Below are 26369 nucleotides of genomic sequence, written 5' to 3'. Positions count from 1 at the left end.
ACCTGACCGCAATTGCCCATATTCCACCGCACCTGACCGCAATTGCCCATATTCCACCGCACCTGACTGCAATTGCCCATATTCCACCGCACCTGACTGCAATTGCCCATATTCCACCGCACCTGACCGCAATTGCCCATATTCCACCGCACCTGACCGCAATTGCCCATATTCCACCGCACCTGACCGCAATTGCCCATATTCCACCGCACCTGACTGCAATTGCCCATATTCCACCGCACCTGACTGCAATTGCCCATATTCCACCGCACCTGACTGCAATTGCCCATATTCCACCGCACCTGACCGCAATTGCCCATATTCCACCGCACCTGACTGCAATTGCCCATATTCCACCGCACCTGACTGCAATTGCCCATATTCCACCGCACCTGACAGCAATTGCCCATATTCCACCGCACCTGACTGCAATTGCCCATATTCCACCGCACCTGACCGCAATTGCCCATATTCCACCGCACCTGACCGCAATTGCCCATATTCCACCGCACCTGACTGCAATTGCCCATATTCCACCGCACCTGACTGCAATTGCCCATATTCCACCGCACCTGACTGCAATTGCCCATATTCCACCGCACCTGACTGCAATTGCCCATATTCCACCGCACCTGACTGCAATTGCCCATATTCCACCGCACCTGACTGCAATTGCCCATATTCCTCCGCACCTGACTGCAATTGCCCAAATTCCACCGCACCTGACTGCAATTGCCCAAATTCCACCGCACCTGACTGCAATTGCCCATATTCCACCGCACCTGACTGCAATTGCCCATATTCCACCGCACCTGACTGCAATTGCCCATATTCCACCGCACCTGACTGCAATTGCCCATATTCCACCGCACCTGACTGCAATTGCCCATATTCCACCGCACCTGACTGCAATTGCCCATATTCCACCGCACCTGACCGCAATTGCCCATATCCCACCGCACCTGACCGCAATTGCCCATATTCCACCGCACCTGACCGCAATTGCCCATATCCCACCGCACCTGACCGCAATTGCCCATATTCCACCGCACCTGACTGCAATTGCCCATATTCCACCGCACCTGACTGCAATTGCCCATATTCCACCGCACCTGACTGCAATTGCCCATATTCCACCGCACCTGACCGCAATTGCCCATATTCCACCGCACCTGACCGCAATTGCCCATATTCCACCGCACCTGACCGCAATTGCCCATATTCCACCGCACCTGACTGCAATTGCCCATATTCCACCGCACCTGACTGCAATTGCCCATATTCCACCGCACCTGACTGCAATTGCCCATATTCCACCGCACCTGACTGCAATTGCCCATATTCCACCGCACCTGACTGCAATTGCCCATATTCCACCGCACCTGACTGCAATTGCCCATATTCCACCGCACCTGACTGCAATTGCCCATATTCCTCCGCACCTGACTGCAATTGCCCAAATTCCACCGCACCTGACTGCAATTTCCCAAATTCCACCGCACCTGACTGCAATTGCCCATATTCCACCGCACCTGACTGCAATTGCCCATATTCCACCGCACCTGACTGCAATTGCCCATATTCCACCGCACCTGACTGCAATTGCCCATATTCCACCGCACCTGACTGCAATTGCCCATATTCCACCGCACCTGACTGCAATTGCCCATATTCCACCGCACCTGACTGCAATTGCCCATATTCCACCGCACCTGACTGCAATTGCCCATATTCCACCGCACCTGACCGCAATTGCCCATATTCCACCGCACCTGACCGCAATTGCCCATATTTCACCGCACCTGACTGCAATTGCCCATATTCCACCGCACCTGACCGCAATTGCCCATATTCCACCGCACCTGACCGCAATTGCCCATATTCCACCGCACCTGACCGCAATTGCCCATATTCCACCGCACCTGACCGCAATTGCCCATATTCCACCGCACCTGACCGCAATTGCCCATATTCCACCGCACCTGACTGCAATTGCCCATATTCCACCGCACCTGACTGCAATTGCCCATATTCCACCGCACCTGACTGCAATTGCCCATATTCCTCCGCACCTGACTGCAATTGCCCATATTCCACCGCACCTGACTGCAATTGCCCATATTCCACCGCACCTGACTGCAATTGCCCATATTCCACCGCACCTGACTGCAATTGCCCATATTCCACCGCACCTGACTGCAATTGCCCATATTCCACCGCACCTGACCGCAATTGCCCATATTCCACCGCACCTGACCGAAATTGCCCATATTCCACCGCACCTGACTGCAATTGCCCATATTCCACCGCACCTGACTGCAATTGCCCATATTCCACCGCACCTGACCGCAATTGCCCATATTCCACCGCACCTGACCGCAATTGCCCATATTCCACCGCACCTGACTGCAATTGCCCATATTCCACCGCACCTGACTGCAATTGCCCATATTCCACCGCACCTGACTGCAATTGCCCATATTCCACCGCACCTGACTGCAATTGCCCATATTCCACCGCACCTGACCGCAATTGCCCATATTCCACCGCACCTGACTGCAATTGCCCATATTCCACCGCACCTGACTGCAATTGCCCATATTCCACCGCACCTGACAGCAATTGCCCATATTCCACCGCACCTGACTGCAATTGCCCATATTCCACCGCACCTGACCGCAATTGCCCATATTCCACCGCACCTGACCGCAATTGCCCATATTCCACCGCACCTGACTGCAATTGCCCATATTCCACCGCACCTGACTGCAATTGCCCATATTCCACCGCACCTGACTGCAATTGCCCATATTCCACCGCACCTGACTGCAATTGCCATATTCCACCGCACCTGACTGCAATTGCCCATATTCCACCGCACCTGACTGCAATTGCCCATATTCCTCCGCACCTGACTGCAATTGCCCAAATTCCACCGCACCTGACTGCAATTGCCCAAATTCCACCGCACCTGACTGCAATTGCCCATATTCCACCGCACCTGACTGCAATTGCCCATATTCCACCGCACCTGACTGCAATTGCCCATATTCCACCGCACCTGACTGCAATTGCCCATATTCCACCGCACCTGACTGCAATTGCCCATATTCCACCGCACCTGACTGCAATTGCCCATATTCCACCGCACCTGACCGCAATTGCCCATATCCCACCGCACCTGACCGCAATTGCCCATATTCCACCGCACCTGACTGCAATTGCCCATATTCCACCGCACCTGACTGCAATTGCCCATATTCCACCGCACCTGACTGCAATTGCCCATATTCCACCGCACCTGACTGCAATTGCCCATATTCCACCGCACCTGACCGCAATTGCCCATATTCCACCGCACCTGACCGTAATTGCCCATATTCCACCGCACCTGACTGCAATTGCCCATATTCCACCGCACCTGACCGCAATTGCCCATATTCCACCGCACCTGACTGCAATTGCCCATATTCCACCGCACCTGACTGCAATTGCCCATATTCCACCGCACCTGACTGCAATTGCCCATATTCCACCGCACCTGACTGCAATTACCCATATTCCACCGCACCTGACTGCAATTGCCCATATTCCACCGCACCTGACTGCAATTACCCATATTCCACCGCACCTGACTGCAATTGCCCATATTCTACCGCACCTGACTGGAATTGCCCATATTCCACCGCACCTGACTGCAATTACCCATAACACCTTGCTTCCAAAAACCACCTTACCACACAGATCCTTCCACCATATATGCCATTAAAACAGTTACGTCATCAAATTATTTTGACAAATGTAATAATTACAAATAAAGTGAGCTTTATATAATTACCCTTAAGCATTCAATATGTAAATTTCCTTATCATGAAAATAAAGTAAGTAGTCCCCTTTTGGCTGAATAAACATAAAGCACTTTGCATAAAATGTAAATGAACTTAAACAGCATTTAGGCTCCTACAGCATACAATTTAATAAATCACAAACTGATGACATAGTGCTGTATTTTACTTCTTTATCTCTTTTTTTTTCCAACTAAAAATGCTTTGCTCTGATTAGGGGGTACTTGAATTAAAAAAATGTTCACAGGAGGTACATCACTGAAAAAAGGTTGAGAACCACTGGCCTAGTGGTTAGAGTGTCCGCCCTGAGATCGGTAGGTTGTGAGTTCAAATCCCAGCTGAGTCATACCAAAGACTATAAAAATGGGACCCATTACCTCCTTGCTGGCACTCAGCATTAAGGGGTTGGAATTGGGGGTTAAATCACCAAAAATGATTCCCGGGCGTGGCACCACTGCTGCTCACTGCTCCCCTCACCTCCCAGGGGGCGATCAAGGGTTATGGGTCAAATGCAAAGAATAATTTCGCCATACCTAGTGTGTGTGTGACAATCATTGGTACTTTAACTTTAACTACTTACGGTAAAGGCAAGGCTTCTTTATTAGCGACCAAAAGTTGCGAACTTTATCGTCTATGTTCTCTACTAAATCCTTTCAGTAATAAATGGCAATATGGCGAAATGATGAAGTATGACACATAGAATGGACCTGCTATCCCCGTTTAAATAAGAACATCTCATTTCAGTAGGCCTTTAAATGAAGACTGTTGCATGCACGCAGGCCGTCACCATGGAGAGACTCATTTCCCTCTACTTTTATGGCGTCATGTACTCCAACCTGCAGCGTTTGTTAATGTTGTGGACGTGCAGTACACAAATATAAAATGTACCACTTTTTACGGGCTATTTTAAAAAGCTGTCAACCTTGTCACTGACAGTTTGGTTATGTTTGGGTTTTCCTCCGTGTTTGTGTTTATTTCCTGCATGTCTCCCTGTGGGATGTTAGTTTCTCTCACCTGTCAACTTTCTGCTCGGCGTGTGGTTTGGTCGCACTCTATTGTTGAAGTGTCAGTAACAAATGTAAAAAAAAAAATACTTTTTACAAATGCTATAATGGTGTCGACTGCCTTATTTAAATGAAGACTGTAGCACAGGGGTGCCCATTACGTCGATGGCGAGCTACCAGTCGACCGCGGGGGGTGTGTCAGTCCATCTCCAGCCAGGCTTTTAAAAAAAATAGACCTAAAAATGAGTGATCATCAATCTTCACCAAGACGTCACTTAAATGACATTCACGGTACCGGAGGGTCTTGTGAGATGACGCTGGCTGCTGCAAGATCATTATTATGAAAATATGACCGAGAGGAAGGCGAGAAACACTTTTATTTCAACAGACTCTCGCGCCGTACCTTCCATCAAAACTCTAAAGGCCGACTGCACATTTCCTATCTTCACAATAAAAGCCCTGCTTCATGCTGCCTGCGCTAACTAAATACAGAGTCTCGGAAAACTGGCGTGCACAAGCCATCCCTCAGAAAGCTGGCGTGCACATCACTTGTGCACGCCAGCTTTCCGAGACTCTTATTTTGTTAGCGCAGGCAGCATGAAGCAGGGCTTTTATTGTGAAGATAGGAAATGTGCAGTCGGCCTTTAGAGTTTTGACGGAAGGGACGGCGCGAAAGTCTGTTGAAATAAAAAGTGTTTCTCGCCTTCCTCTCTGTCATTCTTTCATAATAATGAACTGGCAGCAGCCAGCGTCATCTCACAAGACCCTCGGGTGCCGTGAATGTCAATCAAGCAAGCTACGGAATTTGCCGCCAATGTTTTTCTTGTAAAGTGTATGGAAGCTGGATGAATTAGATGCCAAAAACCAACCACTTTCATGTGGTATTGTACAGAAAGGACAACTTTTTTTCTCCTCCATTTGAAAATGTGGGCGTTATCATCATTACTGTCTGATTCCAATCAATGCAAGTCATCAGAATCAGGTAATACACCAACTTATATTCTTGTCTTCGTGAAAGAAAGACATCTATATGTGTTACACATGCTTGTATTATCATTAAACACATTTAACTTGTTTACAAAAATGTCTCTTTCATAAATAAATAAATATAAATGATATATATAAATGAGGTAGATCCCCTCGAGTTGGTCAATTGAAAAGTAGCTCGCCTGCAGAAAAAGTGTGGGCACCCCTGCTGTTGCATGCACGCAGGCTGTCACAATGGAGAGACTCATTTCCCTCTACTTTTATGGCGTCATGTGCTCCAACCTGCAGCGTTTGTTAATGTTGTGAACGTGCAGCACACAAATATAAAAATGTACCACTTTTTATGGGTTTGGTTATGTTTGGGTTTTCCTCCATGTTTGTGTGTATTTCCTGTCAGCGCTCTTATTTTGATTCCATTTTGTGCACGTCTTCCTGATGTTAGCTTCTCTCACCTGTCAACTTTCTGCTCAGTCTGTGGTTTGGTCGCACTCTATTGTTGAAGTGTCCACCTTCCAACGTAACAAATGTACTTTTTTTTTACATCTTACTAATGTAAAAATGGTGCCTACTGCCTTATTTAAATGAAGACTGTTTAATGCATGCAGGCTGTCACCATGGAGAGACTCATTTCCCTGTACTTTTATGGTGTCATATGCTCCAACCTGCGGCGTTTCTGGACTATATCTAAAAGCTGTCAACCTTGTCACTGACCGTTTGGTTATGTTTGGGTTTTCCTCTGTGTTTTGTGTTAATTTCCCGCATGTCTCCCTGAGCACTCGTTTCCCTCACCTGGCACTGCTAAAGCTTAACTTATTTTTACGATAACAATCTATAAGGTTAATATAGTCCGCTTCTCTTTCTTCCCCCCCTTTACCTGTTTTATTTTGTAATTCAAGTATTCATCACATCTATTGTTGCATTTGAAGCAACTGTAATGTTGATAATAGAGGTAATTATTCATATTCAATATCAATGGTGTTATTTGTATTGGTATATTTATTGTTCCATTTAGTGCAATAATGTCATTTTTGTGTTGTTATTAGCTACTTCAGTACCTGGTTTATCTGCTATAATTTTTGTATCATATTTGTTCACTACATATTTGCTGATGTCTTGTTGTTGTTAAAGTACCCGCACTCTTTCTTTACGAAGCCACGCTGTTGTAACACATGCTGAATGTGGCTTGGCATTGTCTTGCTGAAATAAGCAGGGGCGTCCATGATAACGCTGCTTGGATGACAACATATGTTGTTCCAAAACCTGTATGTACCTTTCAGCATTAATGGTGCCTTCACAGATGTGTAAGTTACCCATGCCTTGGGCACTAATACACCCCCATACCATCACACATGTGTAAGTTACCCATGCCTTGGGCACTAATGCACCCCCATACCATCACACATGCCGCCTTTTACACTTTGCGTCGATAACAGTCTGGATGGTTTGCTTCCCCTTTGGTCCGGATGACTCAATGTCGAAAATTTACAAAAGCGATTCGAAATGTGGACTCATCAGACCACTTTTCCACTTTGCATCAGTCCATTTTAGATGATCTCGGGCCCAGAGAAGCCGGCTGCGTTTCTGGATGTTGTTGATAAATGGCTTTCGCTTTGCATAGTAAAGCTTTAACTTGCACTTACAGATGTAGTGACGAACAGTATTTAGTGACAGTGGTTTTCTGAAGTTTTCCTGAGCCCATGTGGTGATATCCTATAGAGATTGATGTCGGTTTTTGATACAGTGCCGTCCGAGGGATCGAAGGTCACGGTCATTCAATGTTGGTTCCCGGCCATGCCGCTTACGTGGAGTGATTTCTCCAGATTCTCTGAACCTTTTTATTATTTTCTGGAGCGTAGATGTTGAAATCCCTAAATTTCTTGCATTTGCACTTTGAGAAAGGTTGTTCTTAAATTGTTTGACTATTTGCTTACGCAGTTGTGGACAAAGGGGTGTACCTCGCCCCATCCTTTCTTGTGAAAGACTGAGCATTTTTTGGGAAGCTGCTTTTATAGCCAATCATGGCACCCACCTGTTCCCAATTAGCCTGCACACCTGTGGGATGTTCCAAATAAGTGTTTAAAGAGTATTCCTCAACTTTATCAGTATTTATTGCCACCTTTCCTGAGCCCATGTGGTGATATCTTTTACAAACTGATGTCGGTTTTTGATGCAGTACTTCATTAGGGAACAAAAGTCCGTAATATCGCCTACGTGCAGTGATTTCTCCAGATTCTCTGAACTTTTGGATGATTTTACAGACCGTAGATGGTAAAATCCTTAAATTCCTTGCAATAGCTCGTTGAGAAATGTTGTTCTAAAACTGTTCCACAATTTGCTTACAAAGTGGTGACCCTCGCCCCATCCTTGTTTGTGAATTACTTAGCATTTCATGGAAGCTGCTTTTATACCCAATCATGGCACCCACCTGTTCCCAATTAGCCTGCACACCTGTGGATGTTCCAAATAAGTGTTTGATGAGCATTCCTCAACTTTATCAGTATTTATTGCCACCTTTCCCAACCTCTTTGTCACGTGTTGCTGGCATCAAATTCTAAAGTTAATGATTATTTGCAGAATAACTGAATATGGGTTGAAAAGGATTCCATTTATATTTACATCCAACACAATTTCCCAACTCATATGGAAACAGGGTTTGTATAAGATTTCCCCTGAGTGGCTGGATAGGACATGTTAAGAATATTCAAAAGGGGATCAATGTTACCTGACAAAACAAAACAGGAACTAACGTGTTGTCAACTTTTAAAAACATGCTGAGTCATCACTATGCAGTCAAGTTGGCAGCAGAATAAACAGAGAAGAACGTCTCATTAATTCTTGACATCATAATCAGCCGTTATTGGTCCACTGCTGGACTGAAGCCTCAGCCTGCTGCCTCCAGATATATCTGACTCTCGCTGCTCTACACCAGTCAACTGCTCCCCAATAATTGTCGATGCCCTCCCCTGCCTGCTTCTTTTTCTGTTGCACTTCCCAGGTCTTATTCAGTGATATTTATCCTCTCAATGTTGACTCCCAGCATAGAATATATTTTAAAACTTTGGCGATAAGCACATTTTCTGGTTGATATCTTCCGAACCTATAATTGGAATGTGCAACAGCCATTAAAGGCCTACTGAAATGAGATGTTCTTATTCAAACGGGGATAGCAGCTCCATTCTATGTGTCATACTTCATCATTTCACAATATTTTTGCTGAAAGGATTTAGTAGAGAACATCCACGATAAAGTTCGCAACTTTTGGTTGCTAATAAAAAAGCCTTGCCTGTACCGGAAGTAGCAGAAGATGTGTGCGTGACATCACGGGTTGTGGAGCTCCTCACATTTGAACATTGTTTATAATCATGGCCACCAGCAGCGAGAGCGATTCGGACCGAGAAAGCGACAATTTACCCATTAATTTGACGGAGGATGAAAGATTTGTGGATGTGGAAAGTGAGAGTGAAGGACTAGAAAAAAAAAGACTATACAGGACTATACTGGATTGAACTTTCACAGTATCATGTTGGACCCGCTCGACATCCATTGCTTTCGGTCCCCTAGAGGGGGGGGGGGTTGCCCACATCTGAGGTCCTCTCCAAGGTTTCTCATAGTCAGCATTGTCACTGGCGTCCCACTGGATGTGAATTCTCCCTGCCCACTGGGTGTGAGTTTTCCTTGCCCTTTTGTGGGTTCTTCCGAGGATGTTGTAGTCGTAATGATTTGTGCAGTCCTTTGAGACATTTGTGATTTGGGGCTATATAAATAAACATTGATTGATTGACAGTCAGATGTTATTAGACAAATTTACTAGGATAATTCTGGAAAATCCTTAACTGCTTATTGTGTTACTAGTGTTTTAGTGAGATTATATGGTGGTACCTGTACAACCTGAAGGTCGGCCCCGCACCTTTCTTCAGCACCAGTCGACGGGTGCTGGCGATGCCCATCTCTGCCCTTCGCAAGGGACCCTCTTCGAAACACGATCTTTCGAAATGATCGCTGCATAACACACTGTACTTTGTGTGTGTGGTCCAATCCAACCGTGTTCGCTTGACATCTCTGTTCCATAGTAAAGCTTGAATGTCATCTTTCGGGAATGTAAACAATGAAACACCGGCTGTGTTTGTGTTGCTAAAGGCGGCCGCGATACACCGCTTTCCACCTACAGCATTCTTCTTTGACGTCTCCATTGTTCATTGAACAAATTGCAAAAGATTCAGCAACACAGATGTCCAGAATACTGTGGAATTATGCGATTAAAGCAGACTATTTATAGCTTGGATCGGGCTGGAAATTAATGTCCGCTACAACCGGTGACGTCAAACGCACGCGTCATCATACGGCGACGTTTTAGCATGATGCTTCTGCGCGAAATTTAAAATTGCAATTTAGTAAACTAAAGCGGCCGTATTGGCATGTGTTGCAATGTTAATATTTCATCATTGATATATAAACTATCAGACTGGTGGGTAGTAGTGGCTTTCAGTAGGCCTTTAATGTTTAAGTATTAAATATCCATCCATCTTCTTCCGCTTACCAGAGGTCGGGTCGCGGGGGCAGCAGCCTAAGCAGGGAAACCCAGACTTCCCTCTCCCCAGCCACTTCGTCCAACTCCTTCCGGGGGATCCCAAGGCGTTCCCAGGCCAGCCGGGAGACATAGTCTTCCCAACATGTCCTGGGTCTTCCCCGTGGCCTCCTACCGGTTGGACGTGCCCTAAACACCTCCCTAGGGAGGCGTTCGGGTGGCATCCTGACCAGATGCCCGAACCACCTCATCTGGCTCCTCTCCATGTGGAGGAGCAGCGGCTTTACTTTGAGTTCCTCCCGGATGGCAGAGCTTCTCACCCTATCTCTAAGGGAGAGACCTGGAAACTCATTTGGGCCGCTTGTACCCGTGATCTTATCCTTTCGGTCATGACCCAAAGCTCATGACCATAGGTGAGGATGGGAACGTATATCGACCGGTAAATTGAGAGCTTTGCCTTCCGGCTCAGCTCCTTCTTCACCACAACGGATCGGTACAACGTCCGCATTACTGAAGACGCCGCACCGATCCGCCTGTCGATCTCACCATCCACTCTTCCCAAGTATTAAACAGTAGAAGTGTTATTGTTGTTCTTTGGCGGGGGAAACAATACGTAATCCATTGCAAACGTGGAATCTTTCCACATTTTACGCAAATTCCAACTCCGGTTACGCGCATCCACTCCTCCCCCTCCTCCCCCCCTCCTCCTCCTGCAGCACCACTACCGGAGCTGTAACGGGACACTTGGAGCTCACCGAGCCTCGTGGTCGCATCTTGCCGCGACAGTGCGCCATGTGCCCGTGCGGGACAGGTGGATCCGCTCCACGGCGTCATGCGTAGCGGCCACCGCGCCCTGGCTCCCCCCGGCTTGATTTGGCGCTAAAATTACCCGCGGGATTTGCGCCAGGGAGCGAGCCTCGGTCGTGTGGAGAAGAGTTCGGAGCCCGGGTTGGTAAGTTGTGCTGATGGTGACGTCACTGTGGAAATTGTCATGCCCTGCGGTGCAAAATGTTGTTGTTTTTTTTGGGTTTTTTTTGCATGAAAAATGTTAAGTGTATTTACATGCATGCGATTTGAATAAATGTGCAGTCATTTCAAACATATGGCGACGAATGGAACTTATGCAAGGTTGGTGTTTATGTCTCGTATTTGATACATAGTCTTATTTACTTAGTACAACTTCCTATCTTGGGTACAAATTGTCCCGCGCGGCATGCACGTGCACGGGCCAGTGTGTGTGTGTGTGTGTGTGTGTGTGTGTGTGTGTGTGTGTGTGTGTGTGTGTGTGTGTGCGTGTTGTTCCGATACCAATATTTTGGTACCAGTACCAAAAGTCTTTCGGTACTTTTCGTTAATTTTTTACATAAAAGGGACCACAAAAATGTCATTATTGGCTTTATTTTAACCGCATCCTATTACCATATTTTTTGGACCAGTACTTTGGTACCAGTACCAAAAGTATGTTGGTACTTATCGGTACTTTTTGGTACTTTTTTAAATAATTGGGTCCACCAAAATTTCATTATTGGCTTTATTTTAACAGCATCCTATTACCATATTTTCTGGACCAATATTTTGTCACCGGTACCAAAAGTATGTCGGTACTTATCGGTACTTTTTGCTACTTTTCTAAATAAAGGGCACCACAAAAAAATTCATTATCGGCATTATTTTAACTACATTGTATTACCATATTTTTTAGACTATAAGCCGCTGTTTTTCCCCACACTTTGAACCCTGTGGATAATAAACCAGTGCGGCTAATTGATTTTTTCCCCGTTTTATCCAGGTGATTATTTTCCAAACTGTTGCTGTCACAATGTGTTCCCGTGACGACAGCACCCGCTTGTCCAGACTAGTGTTGTAACTATACCAATAATTTGGTGCCGGTACCAAAAGTATGTCGGTACTTTTTGATACGTTTTTAAATAAAGGGGACCTCAAAAAATGTCATTATTGCTTTTATGACAACATCCTATTACCATATTTTTTGCTCCAAGATTTTGGTACCGGTACCAAAAGTATGTCGGTACTTATCGGTACTTTTCTAAATAAAGGGCACCTCCAAAATAACTTCATTATCGGCTTTATTTTAACAACATTGTATTACCATATTTTTTTGACTATAAGCCGCTGTTTTCCCCACACTTTGAACCCTGCGGATAATAAACCAGTGTGCTGAATTGATTTTTCTTAGATTTATCTAGGTGATTATTTTCCTAACTATTGCTGTCACAATGTGTTCCCGTGACAACAGCACCCGTTTGTCCAGACTAGTGTTGTAAGTATAAAATTATTTTGGGGCCCATACCAAAAGTGTTTTGGTACTTTTCAATTATTTTCTAAATAAAGGGCACCAAAAAATGTCACTTTTGGCTTTATTTTAACATTGTATTGCCATATATTTTGGACTATAAGCCGCTGTTTTCCCCACACTTTGAACCCTGCGGATAATAAAACAGTGTGCCGAATTATTTTTCTTAGATTTATCTAGGTGATTATTTTCCTAACTATTGCTGTCACAATGTGTTCCCGTGACAACTGCACCTGTTTGTCCAGACTAGTGTTGTAAGGATAACAATATTTTGGTGCCGGTACTAAAGGTTTTTCGGTATTTTTCTAAATAAAGGGCACCACAAAAAAACGTCATTATCGGCTTTATTTTAACATTGTTAATTTTTAGACTATAAGCCGCTGTTTTTCCCCACACTTTGAACCCTGCGGATAATAAACCAGTGCGGCGAATTGATTTTTTTCCCCCGCTTTATCCAGGTGATTATTTTTCTAACTGTTGCTGTCACAATGTGTTCCCGTGACGACAGCACCCGTTTGTCCAGACTAGTGTTGTCACGATAACAATATTTTGGTACTTATCAATTATTTTCTAAATAAAGGGCACCCAAAAAAATTCACTTTTGGCTTTATTTTAACATTGTATTACCATAATTTTTGGACTATAAGCCTCTGTTTTTCCCCACACTTTGAACCCTGCGGATAGTAAACCAGTGCGGCTAGTTGATTTTTCTTTGCTTCATCAAGGTGATTATTTGATTATTTTCCAAACTGTTGCTGTCACAATGTGTTCCCGTGACTACAGCACCTGTTTGCCCAGACGAGTGTTGTAACTATACCAATATTTTGGTACCGGTACCAAAAGTCTTTTGGTACTTTTTGGTACTTTTTTAAATAAAAGGGTCCACAAAAAATGTCATTATTGGCTTTATTTTAACAGCATCATATTACCATATTTTCTGGACCAATATTTTGTTACCGGTACCAAAAGTATGTCGGTACTTATCGGTACTTTTTGCTACTTTTCTAAATAAAGGGCACCCCAAAAAAATTCATTAATCGGCTTTATTTTAACAACATTGTATTACCATATTTTTTTAGACTATAAGCTGCTGTTTTCCCCACACTTTGAACCCTGCGGATAATAAAACAGTGTGCCGAATTGATTTTTCTTAGATTTATCTAGGTGATTATTTTCCAAACTGTTGCTGTCACAATGTGTTCCAGTGACTACAGCACCTGTTTGTCCAGACTAGTGTTGTAAGGATAACAATATTTTGGTGCCGGTACCAAAAGTATGTCGGTACTTTTTGATACGTTTTTAAATAAAGGGGACCACAAAAAATGTCATTATTGCTTTTATGACAACATCCTATTACCATATTTTGTGCTCCAAGATTTTGGTACCGGTACCAAAAGTATGTCGGTACTTATCGATACTTTTCTAAATAAAGGGCACCACAAAAAAAAATTCATTATTGGCTTTATTTTAACTACATTGTATTACCATATTTTTTGGACTATAAGCCGCTGTTTTTCCCCACACTTTGAACCTTGCGGATAATAAAACAGTGTGCCGAATTGATTTTTCTTAGATTTATCTAGGTGATTTTTTTCCTAACTATTGCTGTCACAATGTGTTCCCGTGACAACAGCACCCGTTTGTCCAGACTAGTGTTGTCACGATAAAATTATTTTGGTGCCCATACCAAAAGTATTTTGGTACTTTTCAATTATTTTCTAAATAAAGGCACCAGAAAATGTCACTTTTGGCTTTATTTTAACAACATTGTATTACCATATATTTTGGACTATAAGCTGCTGTTTTCCCCACACTTTGAACCCTGCGGATAATAAAACAGTGTGCCGAATTATTTTTCTTAGATTTATCTAGGTGATTATTTTCCTAACTATTGCTGTCACAATGTGTTCCCGTGACAACAGCACCTGTTTGTCCAGACTAGTGTTGTAAGGATAACAATATTTTGGTGCCAGTACCAAAGGTATTTCGGTACTTTTCTAAATAAAAGACACCACAAAAAAATTCATTATTTGCTTTATTTTAACTACATCGTATTACCATAATTTTTAGACTATAAGCCGCTGTTTTTCCCCACACTTTGAACACTGCGGATAATAAACCAGTGTGGCGAATTGATTTTTTCCCCCGCTTTAGCCAGGTGATTGTTTTCCAAACTGTTGCTGTCACAATGTGTTCCCGTGACGACAGCACCTGTTTGTCCACACTAGTGTTGTAACTATACCAATAAGTCCAAAACAGAAAACACAAGAAGATTCAAAAATCTAAATCAAAACATGATCCGGGCAGCGGATCACAACATCCTGGGCGTGGTCAAATGCAGAAAATTATTTGTTTTTTTTACCTGCACACTGCCTCTCGCTGTTTCCGAAATCTACAAAGCAATTAGCTACCTGGTGCCACCTACTGATATGGAAGAGTATTACACGGTTATTCTGCCGAGCTCTAGACAACACAGACACTCAACAACAAGACATTATTTGCAGACTATAATTACTGGTTTGCACAAAATATTTTGAACCCAAATAGGTGAAATTAGATCATCTCCCACGGCACACCAGACTGTATCTCACGGCACAGTGGTTGAAAAACACTGATATAGTGGCATGGCTCAAAATTACAATTTCTAGAAAAACAAAAAAATAGAACTAGCATATGTTACTATTAATGGTTTAAAAGAGTGATTACACATATATACATGTCTCTATATTTAGCATAATTACAATACAACTAATTGAAAATAGTTGTTTGGACCGAATAAATGTGGTGATCTCATACACACGTGCATAACTTTAAAAGCCTACTGAAAGCCACTACTAGCGACCACGCAGTCTGATAGTTTATATATCAATGATGAAATATTAACATTGCAACACATGCCAATACGGCCGCTTTAGTTTACTAAATTGCAATTTTAAATTTCCCGCGGAGTTTCTTGTTGAAAACGCGTGGCGTGACGTCTCAGGTTGGAGGGGACATATTAGCGCAGCACCACTTGCGGCTAAAAGTCGTCTCTTTTCATCGCGCAATTACACAGTATTCTGGACATCTGTGTTGCTGAATCTTTTGCAATTTGTTCAATTAATAATGGAGAAGTCAAAGTAGAAAGATGGAGTTGGGAAGCTTTAGACTTTAGCCACACAAACACACGGTGATTCCTTGTTTAAAATTCCCGGAGGTGAAGCTTTACTATGGTTCAGAGTGGTCAAGCGAACATGGATCCCGACCACTTGTAAACTGTCAGGTTTCGGTGGGAAGATTGTGGTAAAAAGTCGCCTCTTACCGGAGATCAGCGGAGCTTGTCCCGCCCATACAGCTGCCGTCGACTTCCCTCACCCCTCCGACTATCAGGTACTATTTAATCTCACTAAAACACTAGCAACACAATAGAAAGATAAGGGATTTCCCAAAATTATCCTAGTAAATATGTCTAAAAACATCTGAATCCGTCCCAATGTAATCGACTTATTTTTTTCCTTATTTTTTTTCCTAGTCCTTCGCTCTCAATATCATCATCCACAAATCTTTCATCCTGGCTCAAATTAATGGGGAAATCGTCGTTTTCTCGGTCCGAATAGCTCTTGCTGCTGGAGGCTCCCTTTATAAACAATGTGAGGATGTGAAAAGCCCTCACACTTGTGATGTCATCGTCTGCTACTTCCGGTAAAGGCAAGGCTTTTTTATTAGCAACCAAAAGTTGGGAACTTTATCGTGGATGTTCTCTACTAAATCCTTTCAGCAAAAATATGGCAATATTGCGAAATGATCAAGTAGGACGAATAGAATGGACTAAATACAGAGTCTCGGAAAACTGGCGTGCACAAGCGATCCCTCAGAAAGCTGGCGTGCACATCACTTGTGCACGCCAGCTTTCCGAGACTCTTATTTTGTTAGCGCAGGCAGCATGAAGCAGGGCTTTTATTGTGAAGATAGGAAATGTGCAGTCGGCCTTTAGAGTTTTGACGGAAGGGACGGCGCGAAAGTCTGTTGAAATAAAAAGTGTTTCTCGCCTTCCTCTCTGTCATTTTTTCCTAATAATGAACTGGCAGCAGCCAGCGTCATCTCACAAGACCCTCGGGTGCCGTGAATGTCAATCAAGCAAGCTACGGAATTTGCCGCCAATGTTTTTCTTGTAAAGTGTATGTAAATTAATGGGGGAATCGTCGTTTTCTCGGTCCGAATAGCTCTTGCTGCTGGTGGCTCCCTTTATAAACAATGTTCAGATGTGAGGAGCCCTCACACTTGTGATGTCATCGTCTGCTACTTCCGGTAAAGGCAAGGCTTTTTTATCAGCAACCAAAAGTTGCAAACTTTATCGTGGATGTTCTCTACTAAATCCTTTCAGCAAACATATGGCAATATTGCGAAATGATCAAGTATGACGAATAGAATGGACCTGCTATCCCCGTTTAAATAAGAACATCTCATTTCAGTAGGCCTTTAACAGTTGTGTGCATTGTACAGGGAGACAGTCGGACGCATTGCCTGCAGTTAGCGCCCTCTCGGCAGCCACGTACCCTCGGCAAATGTTCACTTTCATAATCAGATAAAGTTGCAGCACATAGAGAACGTGGCGATCATGCAACACACACACAGCTGACCTTGCAGTGCACATTACTTGCTTCTTTTATTGTTGTTATAATTGTGTGTTTACTGCAGCCTTATTATAGCTAGCAGCCAGGACAGAGACTCTAATAATGAATGCCTGTCTGTGTGATTAATTTCAACAAGCAGGGTGAGCGCTTTCTTCTTTCTACAGTATTGTACTTGGACAAGGACGTGTGTTGCTGTAACAAACAGTTCAGTGTCCCAAGTTACCAGAGAATGTTAGATAAAGAGGAGGAGTTTTGTCCCTCCAGAGTTGCCGTAGGGCTGTGACGTAAGAGGTCTATAAAGGTGGGTTATTGAAGATGAACACTTAGCGTCTAACAATCTATGTGAAACCTTTCAATCCGGTTTCAGGGCAAATCACTCGCAAAAATGACTAATGATCTATTGCTAACGATGGATTCTGATGCGTCATCTATGTTGCTGCTCCTCGACCTTAGCGCTGCTTTCGATACCGTCGATCATAATATTTTATTAGAGCGTATCAAAACACGAATTGGTATGTCAGACTTAGCCCTGTCTTGGTTTAACTCTTATCTTACTGATAGGATGCAGTGTGTCTCCCATAACAATGTGACCTCGGACTATGTTAAGGTAACGTGTGGAGTTCCCCAGGGTTCGGTCCTTGGCCCTGCACTCTTCAGCATCTACATGCTGCCGCTAGGTGACATCATACGCAAATACGGTGTTAGCTTTCACTGTTATGCTGATGACACCCAACTCTACATGCCCCTAAAGCTGACCAACACGCCGGATTGTAGTCAGCTGGAGGCGTGTCTTAATGAAATTAAACAATGGATGTCCGCTAACTTTTTGCAACTCAACGCCAAAAAAACGGAAATGCTGATTATCGGTCCTGCTAGGCACCGACCTCTATTTAATAATACAACTCTAACATTTGACAACCAAACAATTAAACAAGGTGACTCGGTAAATAATCTGGGTATTATCTTTGACCCAACTCTCTCCTTTGAGGCACACATTAAAAGCGTTACTAAAACGGCCTTCTTTCATCTCCGTAATATCGCTAAAATTCGCTCCATTCTGTCCACTAAAGACGCTGAGATCATTATCCATGCGTTTGTTACGTCTCGCCTCGATTACTGTAACGTATTATTTTCGTGTCTCCCCATGTCTAGCATTAAAAGATTACAGTTGGTACAAAATGCGGCTGCTAGACTTTTGACAAGAACAAGAAAGTTTGATCACATTACGCCTGTACTGTATATACCTTTATATACATATATACATACATATATACCTATACTGTATATACCTTTATATACATATATACATACATATATACCTATACTGTATATACCTTTATATACATATATACATACATATATACCTATACTGTATATACCTTTATATACATATATACATACATATATACCTGTACTGGCTCACCTGCACTGGCTTCCTGTGCACTTAAGATGTGACTTTAAGGTTTTACTACTTACGTATAAAATACTACACGGTCTAGCTCCATCCTATCTTGCCGATTGTATTGTACCATATGTCCCGGCAAGAAATCTGTGTTCAAAAGACTCCGGCTTATTAGTGATTCCCACAGCCCAAAAAAAGTCTGCGGGCTATAGAGCGTTTTCATTTCGGGCTCCAGTACTCTGGAATGCCCTCCCGGTAACAGTTCGAGATGCCACCTCAGAAGCATTTAAGTCTTACCTTAAAACTCATTTGTATACTCTAGCCTTTAAATAGACTCCCTTTTTAGACCAGTTGATCTGCCCTTTCTTTTCTTTTTCTCCTATGTCCCACTCTCCCTTGTGGAGGGGGTCCGGTCCGATCCGGTGGCCATGTACTGCTTGCCTGTGTATCGGCTGGGGACATCTCTGCGCTGCTGATCCGCCTCCGCTTGGGATGGTTTCCTGCTGGCTCCGCTGTGAACGGGACTCTCGCTGCTGTGTTGGATCCGCTTTGGACTGGACTCTCGCGACTGTGTTGATCCATTGTGGATTGAACTTTCACAGTATCATGTTAGACCCGCTCGACATCCATTGCTTTCCTCCTCTCCAAGGTTCTCATAGTCATTATTGTCACCGACGTCCCACTGGGTGTGAGTTTTCCTTGCCCTTATGTAGGCCTACCGAGGATGTCGTAGTGGTTTGTGCAGCCCTTTGAGACACTAGTGATTTAGGGCTATAAAAGTAAACATTGATCGATTGATTGAAGAAGGTGTAAAGGAGATAGCATTAAAGAAATGGTGGAGAAACCATTCTGAGCCTTGTCTTATTTTGTTTTTATTTTATATATGTTGACAATGTATGTTATGCCATTGTTTACAAATTTGGTAAATAAATAACCCAAAAATGTATATTTTGTTGTTTTCTTACTGTACCGAAAATGAACCGAACCGTGACCTCTAAACCGAAGTACGTACCGAACTGAAATTTTTGTGTACCGTTACACCCCTAGTATTGGGATACTATAATAATATCGCTATACCATACAACACAAATCCGCCTCCGCTTGGGATGGTTTCCTGCTGGCTCCGCTGTGAACGGGACTCTCGCTGCTGTGTCGGATCCGCTTTGGACTGGACTCTCGCGACTGTGTTGGATCCATTATGGATTGAACTTTCACAGTATCATGTTAGACCCGCTCGACATCCATTGCTTTCCTCCTCTCCAAGGTTCTCATAGTCATCATTGTCACCGACGTCCCACTGGGTGTGAGTTTTTCCTTGCCCTTATGTGGGCCTACCGAGGATGTCGTAGTGGTTTGTGCAGCCCTTTGAGACACTAGTGATTTAGGGCTATAAAAGTAAACATTGATTGATTGATTGAAGAAAGTGTAAAGGAGATAGCATTAAAGAAATGGTGGAGAAACCATTCTGAGCCTTGTCTTATTTTGTTTTTATTTTATATATGTTGACAATGGACCCTGTGTGTATATGTATGTTATGCCATTGTTTACAAATTTGGTAAATAAATAACCCAAAAATGTATATTTTGTTGTTTTCTTACTGTACCGAAAATGAACCGAACCGTGACCTCTAAACCGAAGTACGTACCGAACTGAAATTGTTGTGTACCGTTACACCCCTAGTATTGGGATACTATAATAATATCGCTATACCATACAACACAAATCCGCCTCCGCTTGGGATGGTTTCCTGCTGGCTCCGCTGTGAACGGGACTCTCGCTGCTGCGTCGGATCCGCTTTGGACTGGACTCTCGCGACTGTGTTGGATCCATTATGGATTGAACTTTCACAGTATCATGTTAGACCCGCTCGACATCCATTGCTTTCCTCCTCTCCAAGGTTCTCATAGTCATCATTGTCACCGACGTCCCACTGGGTGTGAGTTTTCCTTGCCCTTATGTGGGCCTACCGAGGATGTCGTAGTGGTTTGTGCAGCCCTTTGAGACACTAGTGATTTAGGGCTATATAAGTAAACATTGATTGATTGAAGAAAGTGTAAAGGAGATAGCATTAAAGAAATGGTGGAGAAACCATTCTGAGCCTTGTCTTATTCAGTTTTTATTTTATATATGTTGACAATGGACCCTGTGTATATGTATGTTTGCCATTGTTTACAAATTTGGTAAATAAATAACCCAAAAATGTATATTTTGTTGTTTTCTTACTGTACCGAAAATGAACCGAACTGTGACATCTAAACCGAAGTACGTACCGAACTGAAATTGTTGTCTACCGTTACACCCCTAGTATTGGGATACTATAATAATATCGCTATACCATACAACACAAATCCGCCTCCGCTTGGGATGGTTTCCTGCTGGCTCCGCTGTGAACGGGACTCTCGCTGCTGTGTTGGATCCGCTTTGGACTGGACTCTTGCGATTGTGTTGGATCCATTATGGATTGAGATTTCACAGTATCATGTTAGACCCGCTCGACATCCATTGCTTTCCTCCTCTCCAAGGTTCTCATAGTCATCATTGTCACCGACGTCCCACTGGGTGTGAGTTTTCCTTGCCCTTATGTGGGCCTACCGAGGATGTCGTAGTGGTTTGTGCAGCCCTTTGAGACACTAGTGATTTAGGGCTATAAAAGTAAACATTGATTGATTGATTGAAGAAGGTGTAAAGGAGATAGCATTAAAGAAATGGTGGAGAAACCATTCTGAGCCTTGTCTTATTCAGTTTTTATTTTATATATGTTGACAATGGACCCTGTGTGTGTACATGTATGTTATGCCATTGTTTACAAATTTGGTAAATAAATAACCCAAAAATGTATATTTTGTTGTTTTCTTACTGTACCGAAAAGAACCGAACCTTGACCTCTAAACCGAAGTACGTACCGAACTGAAATTGTTGTGTACCGTTACACCCCTAGTATTGGGATACTATAATAATATCGCTATACCATACAACACAAATCCGCCTCCGCTTGGGATGGTTTCCTGCTGGCTCCGCTGTGAACGGGACTCTCGCTGCTGCGTCGGATCCGCTTTGGACTGGACTCTCGCGACTGTGTTGGATCCATTATGGATTGAACTTTCACAGTATCATGTTAGACCCGCTCGACATCCATTGCTTTCCTCCTCTCCAAGGTTCTCATAGTCATCATTGTCACTGACGTCCCACTGGGTCATTATTGTCACCGACGTCCCACTGGGTGTGAGTTTTCCTTGCCCTTATGTGGGCCTACCGAGGATGTCGTAGTGGTTTGTGCAGCCCTTTGAGACACTAGTGATTTAGGGCTATATAAGTAAACATTGATTGATTGAAGAAAGTGTAAAGGAGATAGCATTAAAGAAATGGTGGAGAAACCATTCTGAGCCTTGTCTTATTCAGTTTTTATTTTATATATGTTGACAATGGACCCTGTGTATATGTATGTTTGCCATTGTTTACAAATTTGGTAAATAAATAACCCAAAAATGTATATTTTGTTGTTTTCTTACTGTACCGAAAATGAACCGAACTGTGACATCTAAACCGAAGTACGTACCGAACTGAAATTGTTGTGTACCGTTACACCCCTAGTATTGGGATACTATAATAATATCGCTATACCATACAACACAAATCCGCCTCCGCTTGGGATGGTTTCTTGCTGGCTCCGCTGTGAACGGGACTCTCGCTGCTGTGTTGGATCCGCTTTGGACTGGACTCTCGCGACTGTGTTGGATCCATTATGGATTGAACTTTCACAGTATCATGTTAGACCCGCTCGACATCCATTGCTTTCCTCCTCTCCAAGGTTCTCATAGTCATCATTGTCACCGACGTCCCACTGGGTGTGAGTTTTTCCTTGCCCTTATGTGGGCCTACCGAGGATGTCGTGGTGGTTTGTGCAGCCCTTTGAGACACTAGTGATTTAGGGCTATATAAGTAAACGATTGATTGATTGATTGATTGAACACCAGTGCACACTGAAAGTTGGTTTGGTTTGTATTTGGTTCAACTTTGTCTCAGTTTCGGTGAATTGAAAGAAAAAAATAACCCTCGTCAATGAACCTCCCTCAAAGGAAATACCAGCATATCCTCAGAGAATTCAAATCAATGTCTAAATAGTTTATCACGCCGTCTGCCCTCCGTGTGCTGGAAATGAAACACCAATATTGTGACGGGTGTGATTTATTGCCTTCCCCAAATGCAAGTTGCTTCCCTGGACCGGAATCGGGGCCGTGTGTGGTCACCGTCCCTCGCTTTGTCCCGTCGCACGTTTCACTGCAGACGCAGGCTGCGGAGTCATCTGAGCACCTGAGGTGTGGAGTTTGTACACAATGCAAGCGTGCGCGTGTTCGCTTCAGGTTACCTTGAGAAGTGCACGCCGTGAACATGGAGTGCTCGACCAGTATCTTACAAAAGTGAGTACACCCCCTCACATGTTACAATTGCATCACTTTATTATATCTTCTCAAAGGACAATGCCGTAGAAAAAACCCCCGGATCCTTTACTATAGCGTTTCTGAAGGGAGGAGACAGTACAGTACGTACTAAAATGCCTACTGAAATGAGATGTTCTTATTTAAACGGGGATAGCAGGTCCATTCTATGTGCCATACTTGATCATTTCACCATATTGCCATATTTTTGCTGAAAGGATTTAGTAGAGAACATCCACGATAAAGTTCGCAACTTTTGGTCGCTAATAAAAAAGCCCTGCCTGTACCGGAAGTAGCAGACGATGTGTGTGACGTCACGGGTTGTAGAGCTCTTCACATCCTCACATTGTTTACAATCATAACCACCAGCAGCAAGAGCGATTCGGACCGAGAAAGCGACGATTTCCCCGGTAATTTGAGCGAGGATGAAAGATTCGATCACCCTCTACGCACCCTTGCTCTATGCCGATGATCCAAGCCCATTTCTCGTTCAAAGTGGGACGGCGTGGCGCAGTGGGAGAGTGGCCGTGCGCAACCCGAGCGTCCCTGGTTCAATTCCCACCTAGTACCAACCTCGTCACGTCCGTTGTGTCCTGAGCAAGACACTTCACCCTTGCTCCTGATGGGTGCTGGTTAGCGCCTTGCATGGCAGCTCCCTCCATCAGTGTGTGAATGTGTGTGTGAATGTGGAAGTAGTGTCAAAGCGCTTTGAGTACCTTGAAGGTAGAAAAGCACTATACAAGTACAACCCATTTATTTATTTAAAGTACGTTTTTTGTTATTCATGCCGTTGTGCTAGTTTTTGGTTTTCATAGTCAAGTTTTTATACCTCCTCTGTGAGCGCTTTGTTCCTTTTCTTTGAATAAAATGAAAATGTCATTCCCTTTCATGTCGTGTCTGGTTCAACCGCACCCAAGTCCACGTCATGACACTCCAGATCTTTCTGTGTGGAGTTTGCATGTTGTCCCCGTGACTGCGTGGGTTCCCTCCAGGTTTCCTCCCACCTCCAAAGACATGCACCTGGGGATAGGTTGATTGGAAACACTAAAATTGGCCCTAGTGTGTGAATGTTGTCTGTCTATCTGTGTTGGCCCTGCGATGAAGTGGCGACTTGTCCAGGGTGTACTCCGCCTTCCGCCCGAATGCAGCTGAGATAGGCTCTGTCACGCCAAATTTCGGCACCCCCAACAAAACCTTCCCCCCGGAAGACATTTGGCATGACAGCCCCTCTAATGCCTGAAGGACCCCAATAAGGGCGTGATAATACCAAGTTATATGACTCTTAAGGGTTACAGCCGCAAAAATAGCTTGAATGCTAATATTTTTTCCTCACCGTTATTTTTCACCAATGACAATCAGCCAATCATAAGGATTTTAAAACAGGCAGCTGTGTGGGCTGCTTTAAGGTCCTTCTACCCTCATTGGGGTCCTTCTTCAGGCATTAGAGGGGCTGTCACGCCAAATTTCTTCCGGGGGGAAGGTTTTTGTTGGGGGGGGGGAGAAATTTGGCGTGACAGTTGCAGCACCCCAAAAGGAACAAGCGGTAGAAAAATGGATGGATGGATGAAGAGGGATTATGTTGTTAATATTCAGTGTTTTATTGTTCGTAGTCAATCCCAATTAATTTATTTTAATGTACATTTTTGTGTCCCATTCAGTAAAAAAAAAAAAAACTTAGAAAATTCCATTCTGTTTTTTTTGAGATGGTCGATCATATTTTTCATATTTTATTCTATTGTACATTTTGGTATTGGAGTTCCTGAAAAAAGGGACCCAAACACAAATATTTTATAGTGGATTTTTACAGTTAAATGTGTATGTATAATTTATACACACATACACATTTTTTTCCTTCCATGTGGGGGCGGGGGGGTACACAGCATCTGCGGTCCTCTCCAAGGTTTCTCATAGTCATTCATATTGACATCCCACTGGGTTGCGAGTTTTTCCTTGCCCTTATGTGGGCCCCGAACCGAGGATGTCGTTGTCAACTTTGATTGATTGATGAATCAATGTTTATTGATATAGTTCTAAATCACAAATGTCTCAAAGGGCTGCACAAGCCACAACAACAGTCCTTTACGAGCTCATTAATACAATAGAAATGTCGTGTATCGGACACAATGAAGGCTTGACTCATTTCAAACACGTATCGCTACATTAACCACAAATATAAAGCGTTGGTGTTTGTCTTGAATGTAGTAATCAGTTGTGGACAGAGTCCTGTGGTCCAGCGAGAGGTAATCCATTTTTGGCAGGGAATCCGTTTTTGGCACAAGACCAGAAGCAATAAGTAATAGATTTGACACCCAGCTGTGTAGATTTCACAATCGATGACTCGCCTGCTGATGGCATCATGGCAGTAAAAGGAAATGTGTCCTCTTCAATTTCTCCCAGGTGTACACAAATTGCAATGTGGAACATGTTTTTGGCGGTGACTTCCTAATCTTACAAGGAAAAGCATCCGATTGGCTCTTCTTCATGACTAAGCTCCGCCCCTCTTTCAATGTACGCTTTGTAGGTGTTATGATCCGCCGCCCGGATCATATGTTTTTATGGTTTTTGAGTCCTTTTGTGTTTTCTGTTTGATTTTAGACTCTTCCGATCATCCGTAGTTTTGTTTTTCCTTGTTTGTTCCGTTATATGTCACAGGGGGTACATCACTAAAAGAAGGTTGAGAACCACTGGCTTAGCTCATAGAGCAGGGGTGCCCATTACGTCGATCGCGAGCTACCAGTCGACCGCGGGGGGTGTGTCAGTCGATCTCCTGCCAGGCTTTTAAAAAAAATAGACCTAAAAATGAGTGATCATCAATCTTCACCAAGACGTCACTTAAATGACATTCACGGTACCGGAGGGTCTTGTGAGATGACGCTGGCTGCTGCAAGATCATTATTATGAAAATATGACCGAGAGGAAGGCGAGAAACACTTTTTATTTCAACAGACTCTCGCGCCGTACCTTCCGTCAAAACTCTAAAGGCCGACTGCACATTTCCTATCTTCACAATAAAAGCCCTGCTTCATGCTGCCTGCGCTAACTAAATACAGAGTCTCGGAAAACTGGCGTGCACAAGCGATCCCTCAGAAAGCTGGCGTGCACATCACTTGTGCACGCCAGCTTTCCGAGACTCTTATTTTGTTAGCGCAGGCAGCATGAAGCAGGGCTTTTATTGTGAAGATAGGAAATGTGCAGTCGGCCTTTAGAGTTTTGACGGAAGTCTGTTGAAATAAAAAGTGTTTC

General features: G+C 43.7%; 1 protein-coding gene across 3 annotated transcripts in view; it reads left to right on the top strand.

The window, feature by feature from the left end:
• The window catches only part of kcng4a (potassium voltage-gated channel, subfamily G, member 4a), a 244221-nt gene that overhangs the window by 100875 nt on the left and 116977 nt on the right, over nt 1–26369 (top strand). Inside the window, exon 1 of one of the 3 annotated variants that reach the window (XM_061917988.1) lies at nt 11100–11313. The exons of the other annotated variants lie outside the window; for them this stretch is intronic. The gene's annotated coding sequence lies outside the window, so the exon portion shown is untranslated. Of the gene's footprint in view, nt 1–11099; nt 11314–26369 lie in introns of those variants that run through there. 3 annotated transcript variants of the gene reach the window in all.

This window comes from Nerophis ophidion, linkage group LG12 (genome assembly GCF_033978795.1).
Source record: "Nerophis ophidion isolate RoL-2023_Sa linkage group LG12, RoL_Noph_v1.0, whole genome shotgun sequence".
In the NCBI taxonomy this organism is placed as follows: Eukaryota; Metazoa; Chordata; class Actinopteri; order Syngnathiformes; family Syngnathidae; genus Nerophis; species Nerophis ophidion.
The sequence above is the reverse complement of the archived record's forward strand: the minus strand, read 5'-3'. Positions and strand labels throughout refer to the sequence as shown.